This window comes from Loxodonta africana, chromosome 18 (assembly GCF_030014295.1).
Source record: "Loxodonta africana isolate mLoxAfr1 chromosome 18, mLoxAfr1.hap2, whole genome shotgun sequence".
Lineage (NCBI taxonomy): Eukaryota > Metazoa > Chordata > Mammalia > Proboscidea > Elephantidae > Loxodonta > Loxodonta africana.
This window is the reverse complement of record NC_087359.1, coordinates 22,015,132-22,026,908: the sequence shown is the minus strand read 5'-3', so window position 1 is coordinate 22,026,908 and position 11,777 is coordinate 22,015,132. Positions and strand designations below refer to the sequence as shown.

Sequence of the window (11,777 nt, the reverse complement as noted above, 5' to 3'; positions counted from 1 at the left end):
CATTTCAGGAGGAAGCATATGATCCAGAATCCACAATACTGAAGAAAGAAGCCCAAGCTGCACTGAAGGCATTGACCAAAAAAAAAAAAAAAAGCCTTCAAGAACTGAAGGAATACTAATTGAAATGTTTCAACAAACTGATGAAAAGCTGGAAGCATACACTCATCTATGCCAAGAAATTTGGAAGACAGCTGCCTGGCCAGCTGACTAGAAGAGATCCAATTACGTGCCCATTCCAAAGAAAGATAACCCAACAGAATGTGAAAATTATTGAACAATATCATTAATATCACATACAAATAAAATTTTGCTGAAGATCATTCAAAAATGGTTGCAGCAGTACATCGACAGGCAATCGCCAGAAATTCAGGCCGGATTTAGAAGAGGATGTGGAACAAGTGATATCATTGTTAATGTCAGAAGGATCTTGACTGAAAGCAGAGAATACCAGAAGTTTGCCTGTGTTTTATTGACTATACAAAGGCATCTGTGAAGAATAAGAACTCCAAAACACTAATTGTGCTCATGTAGAACATGTATATAGATCAAGAGACAGTTGTTGGAAGAGAACTAGAGGATACCACATGGCTTAAAATCAGGAAAGTTGTGTGTTAGGGCTGTAACCTTTCCCCATGCTTATTCTATCTCTATGCTGAGCAAATAATCCAAGAGGCTGGACTATATGGAAAAAAGGGGGCATCAGGATTGGAAGAACACTCATTAACGACCTGCTTTATGCAGATGACACAACCTTGCTTGCTGAAAGCAAAGAGAACTTGAAGCACTTACTGATGACGACCAAAGACTACAGCCTTCACTATGGATTACAACTCAACAAAAAGAAAACAAAAATCTTCATAATTGGACGAATAAACAACATCATGAAAAACAAAGAAAAGATTGAAGTTGTCAAGGATTTCATTTTACTTGTATCCACTCTCGACATCTATGGAAGGAGCAGTCAAGAAATCAAATGACTTATTGCATTGGGCTAACCTGCTGCAAAAGATCTCTTTAATGCGTTAAAAAGCAAAGATGTCACCTTGAGGACTAACGTATGCCTGACCCAAGCCGCCAGCGTATTCTCAATTGCCTCAAATGCATGCGAAAGCTGTATTCCTTCAGTAATACTGAAGAAGGATCAATGCCTTTGAATTATGGTGTTGGGGAAGAATATTGAATATACTATGGACTGCCAGAACGAACAAATCTTTCTTGGAAGAAGTACAGCCAGAATGCTCCTTAGAAGCAAGGATAAGGTAGTGAAACTTCGTCTGTCTTGCTTTGGGCTTGTTGTCAGGACGGACCAGTCCCTGGAGAAGGACATCGTGCTTGGTAAAGTAGAGGGTCAGCAAAAAAGAGGGAGGCTCTTGAAGAGATGGATTGATACAACGGCTGCAACTAATGGGCTCAAACACAGCAATGATTGTCAGGATGGTGCAGGACTGGGCAGTGTTTCCTTCTGTTGTGCACGGGGTCGCTATGAGTAAGAACCAACTCAACAGTACCTAAGAACAAAAACAAGATCACAATCACTTGGTGAGTAGCATCTGGGGTCTTAAAAGCTTGTGAGCAGCCATCTAAGACACTCCACTGGTCCCACTCCATCTGGAGCAAGGGAGAATAAAGAAAACTAAAGACACGAGGGAAAGGCTAGTTCAAAGGACTAACAGACCACAACTACCACAGCCTCTCCCAGACTGAGTCTATTGAGTTCAGCAAAAAATAGGTGGGGCCTGGCTACCACTGACTGCTATGACAGGGATCACAATAGAGGGTCCTCGACAGAGCTGGAGAAAAACGTAGAGCAAAGTTCTAGCTAAAAAAAAAAAAGGCCATGCATACTGTCTGACAGAGACTGGAGAAGCCCAAGAGTATGGTCCCTGGACACGCTTTTAACTCAGTAGTGAAGTCATTCCTGAGGTTCACAGTTGAGCCAAAGGTTAGACAGTTGCATAAAACAAAACAAGGCTAAATGGGCGCACCAGCCCAGGGACAAGGACGAGAAAGCAGGAGGGAACAGAAAAGCTGGTAATGGGGAACCTAAGATCGAGAAGGGGAGAGTATTGACACATCGTGGGATTGGCAACCAATGTCACAAAACTATATGTGTATTAATTGCTTAATGAGAAACTAATTTGCTTTGAAAGCCTTTATTTAAAGTACAATTAAAAAAAAAAAAAGATCCCAATCACTCACTATACTTCTCTGCAGGAATTCACTTTCTAGCATATGTGTGTACAAACTTCTACATATTAATTCAAGGTGTTAAACAGGAAGAAAAAACTTCCTGACTCAGAGGGATTTCTGCTTACATTCTTACATCGTTTCTGTCCACTAGAAAGTCGAAAACATCAAGACTGTAATATTCATGTTACGGAAACTTGCGATGATTTGTTTTGTTTCTTGTCTACTTGGATTCTTACAAAAGTACAAACATCACGTACGTGTATTACACCTAGATTCGAAACAAATGTTGTAGGCTGTGGCAATTTCACCTCACTGTGACCCTAAAGGACACAGTGGAAGTGCTCCACAGAGCATCCTAGGCTACAGTCTTTATGGGAGCTGATTGCCAGGTCTTTCTTCCACTGACCAGGTACTGGGTTCCAATTGCTGAACTTTCCTTTAGTTAGCAGCCCAAGCGCTTTAACCACTGCACCACCAGGGCTCCTTATAAAACCAATAACATAGCTAAATAGACATTTCTGTGCTCCTATGTGTTTATCTCAAAATCCGGGGTGAGTCGAGGTGATGGCAAGCTTTTCTGAAATTTTGCTTCATTTTGAAATTTTCTTCATTTTGATATTTTGCTTCACTCTGAAATTTAGAAGCGATTAAGAAGTGCCTCTGCCACTTGAGTACACGCAACCTGGATCTCATGCAAGCTCGCCGTGAAGGTGGAAAGAGCCAGCGAGCCGAGAGTGATCCAGAATTTATGCTTGACTTCAGATCGCCTCCATGCTCTTCAACTAGAAATACTGCTGAGGATTTGCCAGACACGCAAAGGCCGTGGCTTTCACCATTTTGCAAGCAAACGGAACAGCATTTGAATCTCCTTTGAAAACTTTTTTTTTTTTTCACGTTAAGAGGCGCCACACGAACAGAACGTGACATAAATAACGTGTGCTAACATTTTCCAAAAACTGGGCATCAATTAATGCTAATTTATGAGGAAACTTCCTCAGAGGAGCAGAGTCCAGGCTCACCACAGACTCACTTTTCAAACTCATGAATAAAAATGTTAGGGGAAGGTTCCACCCTCCCCCACGTGGCAATAAGGTAAACGCACATCAGGGTATTAAATACGCATAATTTACCGAAAACTCAGTGGAAAGGAAACTTTACGGAGTATGTTTCCAAAGGTAATGTTTTAGCACATTAATCAAAAAATAGAATAAGATGAGGATGTGATCATAAGAAAGATATTAAATGAGAATTCAGCTAACGTTTATTCAATAGATACTTTGTACCAGGCATTAGGCATACAGGACATTGTTTATTTTTTCCAAATAAAACTAATAGGTAGAGAATAGTATTATTTCCATTTTACAATTGAGAAAACTAAAAATTAAGCAGTTTATGCCACTTGTGCAGGTCGCAAAACTAAGAACTGGTGAAACTCGGGTTCAGGACTCCATCTCTTAACCACAATCTCTTAAAGGGACCCCTGGACCCCACTCTCCGTTTCTGTTTCCGAAAGTCAGTAGCTGGGCCTGGGAATTTGCATTAGTGCCAAGTCCCCAGGTGATACAATTGCTGCTGCCCCAGGGACCCAACTTTGAGAAGCACTGCAGTAGGGAACACTGTCAATGGAATATACGTATGTAAACCCAATGTAATTCAGTGGTGACAGTTGATATTCAATAAATAGATGTTAGATCAGGATTCCGGAGCAATGCAAAATGGTTATGTTCTCACTGCTGGATGAAAGGCTGGTGGTTTGAATCTACCCAGAAGTGCTTTGGAAGAAAGGCTTGGCAATCTACTTTTGGGGGAAAAAAAAAAAGAACGCTGAAAACCCTGTAGAGCACAGTTCTACTCTGACACACAGAGGTTCACCATGAGTCACAATCAACTAGATGGCAAGTGGTTTTTTTTTTTTTTTTTTTTGGTCGTTAGATTGATATATAAAATAAATGATTGTAGCATTCAGTTCTCAGAACAAATAAAGCAAAAGACAATATTACTGAGTAACCTCACACTTTCTAAATTTCTCTCTGGCTACCAACCTCCTAATCAACCACTCATTGTAATTTTGGTTTAAAAAATAACAAAAGAATTAACCCCCAGGACCATTCATTTCTGAATTCTTCCTAAAAGTTCAAAACCTTCCAACTTGTTTAAATTGAAGCACACGATCTCAGTAGAAACCCATCACATTTAGCATACAAAATTCAAAGAGAGGTTCTATTTCAATGATTAAATATTTACACCTTATCACCGAGAAAGTGAACAGAGAAAATACTAATGCAGTACTGGGACAAGCAAAGAACATTCACCAAGGAAAGATGAGGAAAAATAAGGATAAACTTCAATGGAATAAATATGACATTTTTAACTTACAAAGTCAAAATCTTGTCTACGTCTTCACAATCCCTCACTTAGAGGAAAACCTCTCCTCATGAATTTAATTCAATGAGAGGCAGCGGTTGGCCAAATTAAGTCTGAAATACCTCCAAAGTTTACCTAACATTGGTTCCTGAAAAGAAACATAGCCACATTTTGGATTCTGAGGGAAACATTTGTGTATCAGGTATGTAACGTCCTCCATAGCTGACGGAAGGAGTGTGAGTTTCCCATGCAAACTTCACTGCATGAAACTGTGTGAAATGTTTCAATTGTTTCTATAATAACATTTAACATGTTCCAGATATACTGCATTAAGCACATAGCTAAGAAATGTTCCAAGCATATGCTGTTTTTCATTTTGGTGTATTATAAGTGTATGAAACACATGTTGGGAATGTATTTCATATTCTGCATTTGTAAAATATCAAATTTATATCAGCAGAAACCACAGAGGCAGCACAGGAGCTGCCCCCAGAGCACTGCCATTTTGCAATCAAATTTCTAACAGCACATTATCATTTTAAAGGACAAATCTCCTGGTTGAAATGAAGAAAATGATTTTCACAACTCGTGGCAATTTTCCTGATATATTTATTAGACAGGGTTCAAAACACATACTCATTAAAAAATAGGCTTAGATGCCTTGGTGGCTTCCCAGTGCCCTAGGGACATTCTACTCGGCACTTTAGTTCTCAAGGTCCCCTGTGACCTTGTCCCACAATCTCTCAGACCACTTCAGCTCTCGCTCTTCCACGTTCACACCCAGAACATGCCACGTCAATATTCTACCAGTCCCTTTATGATCTTTAGCTTGTTATTCCCTACATCTGGAATGCTATTTCCTTGGCCCCTTTTCACTTGGTTGGGGCCTTCTCACCATTTAAGCCCTAACATAAATGTTACTTCTCCTGAAAGGACTTCTCTGACCACTGTCTCTACTCTCACCATACCTATTGCCATGGAGTCAATTCTGACTCATAGCGACCTTATAGGACAGAGTAGAACCACCTTATAGAGTTTCTAGGGCTGTAATCTTCGTGGAAGCAGACTGTCACATCTTTCTCCCATGGAGCTTCTGGTGGGTTTGAACTGCCAACCTTCTGGTTAGCAGCCAAGAGCCTAACTACTGCACCACCAGGGCTACTTATTCTCATCAAACAAAGCCAAACAAACCCATTGCCATGGAGTTGATTCCAACTCATAGCAACACTGTAGGACAGAGTAGAAGTGCCCCATAGGGTTTTCAAGGAGTGCCTGGTTAATTTGAACTCCTGATCTTTTGGTTAGCAGCCCAACTCTTAGCTCCTATACCACCAGGGTTTCCTTGCTCTCATCATAGCCCTTTTCATTCCTATCTCAGACTGTTCTGCCTCTTGTATTTATCACAACTAGTAAAATCATGAGTTTACTTGCTCGTATATGTCTCTCCTTTGAGAGATCAGTGGCCAGAAAACTACAACCTACAGGCCAAGACTGACTTTCCACCTGCTTTTAGAAATAAAGCTTTGTTGGAACACAGCCATGCCCATTTGCTTACGTATTACCTGTGGCTGCTTCTCTGCTGCAACAGCAGAGCAGAACAGTTGTGACAGAGATCCTCTGGCCCGCAAAGCCAGAAATATTTACTATTGGGAATTTCATTTAAAAAAAAAAAATGAATTGTCAATTCCTTTTCTAGATCACAAATTCCTAGAGTGCAGAGGTTGAGTTGATATATCATGAGCATGTTGATAAATAAGACCGGTCCTTGAGCCGCAGTGCCTGGTATGAAATTCCAGGCCCACCAATGATTTAGCTGTGTGACGCAGGGCAAGTTACTTAATATGGGTGTTCTTCAATTTTCTCACCTGTGAAAAAGAGATAGTTCTAATACCTACCTCACTGGTTTGTTGAGAGGATTTAGTGCGTTAATGCCTGCGAGGTACTGAGAGGAGCTTACAGCACGTAGCAGACCCTGCACTTATGATACCTAGCATTACTCACTGATGTTTTCTCTGTGCCTGGCTAAAAGGAATATGCACTTCATAAATGACTAGTAAGTCAATCAAAATTGATACAAACCAAACCCATTGCTATTGAGTCAATCCCAACTCATAGTGATCGTATAGGACAAAGTAGAACTGTCCCACAGGGTTTCCAAGGAGCCCCTTGTGGATTCAATCTGCCAACCCTTTGGTTAGCGGCCATAGCTCTTAACCACTGTGCCACCAGGCCTCCACTAATTTACTAGTAAATAGTAAATTAATGTATTTAAAAAATGAAACATATCCTTTGAATCTGCCATAGCGTTTTACTTGGACAGCTCTATTGGCACAGTTCTGTATGAAGAATGGTGTGTCAGGGTTGGAGGAAGACTTATTCACAGCCTGTGTTATGCAGATGATACAACCTTGCTTGCTGAAAGTGAGGAGGACCTAAAGCACTTACTAATGAAGATCAAAGACCACAGCCTTCAGTATAGATTGCACCTCAACACAAAGAAAACAAAAATCCTCACAACTGGACGAATGAGCAACATCATGATAAATGGAGAAAAGATTGAAGTTGTCAAGAATTTCATTTTACTTGGATCCACGATCAACAGCCATGGAAGCAGCAGTCAAGAAATCAAAAGACGCATTGCATTGGGTAAATCTGCTGCAAAGGACCTCTTCAAAGTGTTGAAAAGCAAAGATGTCACCTTGAAGACTAAGGTGCGCCTGACCCAAGCCGTGGTGTTTTTAACTGCGTCATATGCATATGAAAGCGGAACAGTGAATAAGGAAGACCGAAGAAGAATTGACACCTTTGAATTGTGGTATTGGCGAAGAATATTGAATATACCATGGACTGCAAAAAGAATGAAAAAATCTATCTTGGAAGAAGTACAGGAGAGTGCTCCTTAGAAGCAAGGATGGCAAGACTACATCTTACGTACTTTGGACATGTTGTCAGGAAGGATCAGTCCCTGGAGAAGGACATCATGCTTGGCAAAGTACAGGGTCAGTGGAAAAGAGGAAGACCCTCAATGAGGTGGATCGACACAGTGGCTACAGCAGTGAGCTCAAGCATAACAACAATTGTGAGGCTGGCACAGGACCGGGCAGTGTTTCATTCTATTGTACATAGGGTCGCTATGAGTCAGAACGGACTTGAAGACACCTAACAACAGCAAATGGCACAGCTTAAGAGCTTGGCTGCTAACGAAAAGGTGGGCAGTTCAAATCCACCAGCTGCTCCTTGGAAACCCTGTGGGGCAGTTCTACTCCATCCTATGGGGTCACTATGAGTTAGAATTGACTTGATGGCAAAGAGTTTTTTTTTTTTTTTTTTAGAGAGATCTACTATGTATTGTATTTTACTAATTTTTTTTCTCATTTTATATTTCCTCCTATGTTCCTTGAGGGCAGGAGTGGGTTGTCCTGTTCATATTTGTATCCCTGCAGTGACAAGGACCATCTCCGGAACATAAGACAGACCTGGTATGAACATGTGTTGAATGAACTGAAAACAGAAGAATCCAAAGAACTTTGAGAAACTTTGTGTATCAACCATTAAATTTCTAAATTAATTTTTATTGCAGATGTCTAGAGTAACCAGTCTGTGGATGACGTTTTGCTGTGGATGCTGCGAAAATACTTTACAGTCCCTGACTTCAAGAAAATTATAAACTACTACAAAAAAACCAAACCCTTTGCTGTCTAGTGGATTCTGACCGATACTCTGTAGGACAGAGTAGGGCTTCCCCATAGAATTTCCAAGGCTGTAATCTTTCCAGAAGCTGACTGCCACATCTTACTCCCACAGAGTGGCTGGTGGGTTTGAACCACCAACCTTTTGGTTAGCAGCTGAGCGCCTAACTACTGTGCCACTAGGGCTCCTTTATAAACTGATAGGAAAAGCAAAAACACAAAAACCACGTATACACAGATACTATCTGGTCCATGAAAAAGTATCATGTGAAATGCTAAGGGAATCCAGTGGAAGAAGACACCATTCCCAGCATTGCATAAAGAGAATCTGAAAGGCCTTTGGAAAGCGTGTAAACGATTATCTCCTTTTAGCCGACTTTCCAGCAAACAAGGAGCCTGACTATATTTTCCCCCCACTGGATTGGTTAAATCCCACATTTGTTTTGCTTTATTATGAGTTAACTTGTGGTTATGTCTACCCAGACTCACTAGCACACCTCTGAATTTCATTGGAACTGATGAAGTGGATTAAATAAAACTCATGAGGTTTTTTTTTTTTTAAGTTCTTGTAGGCATAGCTTGGGCACTAATCTCTGTTTGTTGACTTTTGGGCAACGTATTAGGAAGCCAAGAAATTAGTGAAGCTGCTTAACCTCCTCAGTACATTAGCATTTAATAAAGAGCCCCAAGCTATCAGCAAACCAGTCTCCATGTTCCACTGCAAACACTAACCATGGGGAGGCATATTTGATGAACAGCCAGGAAGAAACACAATCAAATGTTTCATCTCCCATGAAGAAGGGCTTGATCATTTCGAATGTCATGATCAGTTAAAATAGCTAATCAGGTAAGTTTGTGTAGGCTCAGCATTGGCTATTGTGATCTACTTTGTGTGTGTGTTTCCATTACGTTTTTTCTACTTCTATTTATCTGGTAGAAGTAGCTTGGACCGAGGGTGAATGTACCTGGCAAGATGTGTTACGTTTCACAAATTTCTAATTAAAGGGGAGGACCCAGGAGCCTTCATGCCAGCTTGGGCCTGAGGCATCCTGCAATTAACATTGCCAACTGCCTGCAAACGGTTACCTCACGTTACCTCAGAGCATGAGGCCATGTTTGCTCATGAGAACAGGCTGCCACAATATGGCTTAGCTAAAGGTCTGACTTCTGGAAATCATTTTCTACCACGTGCGTGTTTCAATAAATCTGCAAAATAACTTAAGCGAAGAGACCCAGGGTGATTTTTCTTCTTTGTTTTTTTTTTTTTTCCTCCCCACCCCCACCCGAGTAAGCTGTAAAACTAAGTCCCCTTTATCACAGAAGTCTCCACGATATAATCCAATTGACTTTCAGGGTTTGCTTTTGCACATGTTTGTCTCTTCCTGTGCTACTAAATCGTATCAGCTGCTCTGGATTTGTGTTTGATGGTGATTGCTGAGGTGGGAGAGACAGTGGCTGCATTTGTTGGCTACTTTTTCACAAGATATAGGGATCAGGGGCACAGGTTTTGGTGTTCGTGGACTTTGCTGGATATATAGCCTATTTTGTTAGTTTTTTTTTTTTTTTTAATTTGGTCTTTGGTCAATTTGTCAAAGATAAAAAATATTGAGTTCTGGACTTTACTGCACTTTTGTTTTGCACTAAGTTATATATGATATCCTGGTCAAAATTACTGGGCGGTTATGTGGGCAAGGGAACAAAGTGCTGTTTGTCTAAACTCAATGGTTTATGTATCAATGTTTTTGATAATTGTAAGTCTTCTAAAATCAAATAAATGTTATATATATATGTATATATATATTTGTGTGTGTATGTCTGTATATACCACTTTTGATAGAAATCAACAAATGGCCAACCCAGGTGTTAAATGCATTGAGTACGAAGAGTTACAATTCAGTCTTTTGGAAAAGCTTTGCTTCGGCTTTGGCAAAATGACCCTCCCCCAACTCCAGCCTGCCTTGCGTAGTTGTAGCTACCATGATGAGTCTTAAGACACCTGGATTTTAGTCCTGGTGACATGGTTAATGAGCTGTGTGACTTGACAATTTATTCAACCTTTCTCTTTCAGTAAAATAGAGAACATACTTAACATTAATTCCTCACAATTGTATTTGTTTATTAGTCTTTAACTGGTTGATAGACTTTTTATTTTTAAATGTTGGTAAAAATATATGTAACAGACCATAGCCATCTCAACAATTTCTACATATACAATTCAGTGACATCGATTCGATTCTTCAAGTTGTACAACTATGCTCTGTATCCTTTTCCAAATCATTCCCCCACCATTAACATAAACCCAATGCCCCCTAAGCAAAAATTTCCCCTTTCTCCCTCCCTCCCACCCCTGGTGACCATAATAATCTTTGGTTTCCCTATATTTGCTTATTTCATATAAGCAAGATCAAATAAAAAGTGTTCTTTTGCAAATGATTTATTTTACCCAGCATTTTTTTTTTTTTTTTAGTTTCTTACTCAAAAATTTATGCACAAATTATTTTGTGACATTGGTTGCAATGCCTGCAAGGTGTCAGCACTCTCCTCCTTTCAAAAATAAGGAACACCCCTGTGTCATCATTGCGCAGGCACCGTGCTAATCTTCTCTGTTCCAATTTTAGTGTACATGCTGCTGAAACCAGCACTCATCAGCTTGTTGTTTTCAAGGTTCATCCATCTTGTGGTTTGTATCGGGACTTCATTTTTCTCTTTATGGCTACATAGTATTTCATTGTGCTTATATAACACATTTTGTTTATCCATTCATCTGATGATGGACATTTTGATAGCTTCCACCTTTTGGCTATTGTGAGAAGTGCTGCAATGCACATTAGTGTACAGGTTTCCGTTTATGTTTCTGCCATCACTTCTTCTGGGTGTATTCTAGGATTAAGATTGCGGGTCCTATGGTAATTCTGTGTTCAGCTTTGTGAGGAACCTCCCAACTGTTTTCTACAGAGGTTATACCATTTTACATTCCCACTAGCAATGGATGAGTGTTACAGCTTCTCCAGAAGCCCGCCAACATCTATAGTTTTCCATTTTTTTGATCGTTGGCATTCTAGTAGGGGTGAGGTAGCATCTCATTGCGGTTTTGACTTGTCTTGTATCTCTCTAGTGGCTCATGACATTGAGCATCTTTTCATGTGCTTGATGGCCATTTGAGTATCCTCTTTGGTGAACTTCTGTTGCCTATTTTTTGATTGAGTTGTCTTTTTGTTGTTATCCTCACAAAAATTTTCGTATGTAATATATTTTGAAAATGTTAGTAGTAGTAGTCATAAACAAATATTGTTAACATTACTGGAATTACAATTTAATGATCGCAATTATTTTTCTCTTTTATCTTCCTCAGTTCTTTCTTCTTTCCACCTCTTTCCTAATATATCTCTGGATAGTCGTACCGTTTCTGTAGGATAGATTAGTAAACTTTTTTTGTAATGGTCCAGAGAGTAAACATTTTCAGATTTGTAAGCCGTATAGTCTCTATTGCAATTGCTCAGTTCAATCATGCCATAAGCAGTCCCATGGGGTAGT

General features: G+C 40.0%; 1 pseudogene; it reads right to left on the bottom strand.

The window, feature by feature from the left end:
- Nucleotides 1-10,792: 10,792 nt before the first annotated feature.
- On the bottom strand, nucleotides 10,793-10,885 carry LOC111752624 (U6 spliceosomal RNA; annotated as a pseudogene).
- Nucleotides 10,886-11,777: the final 892 nt, after the last annotated feature.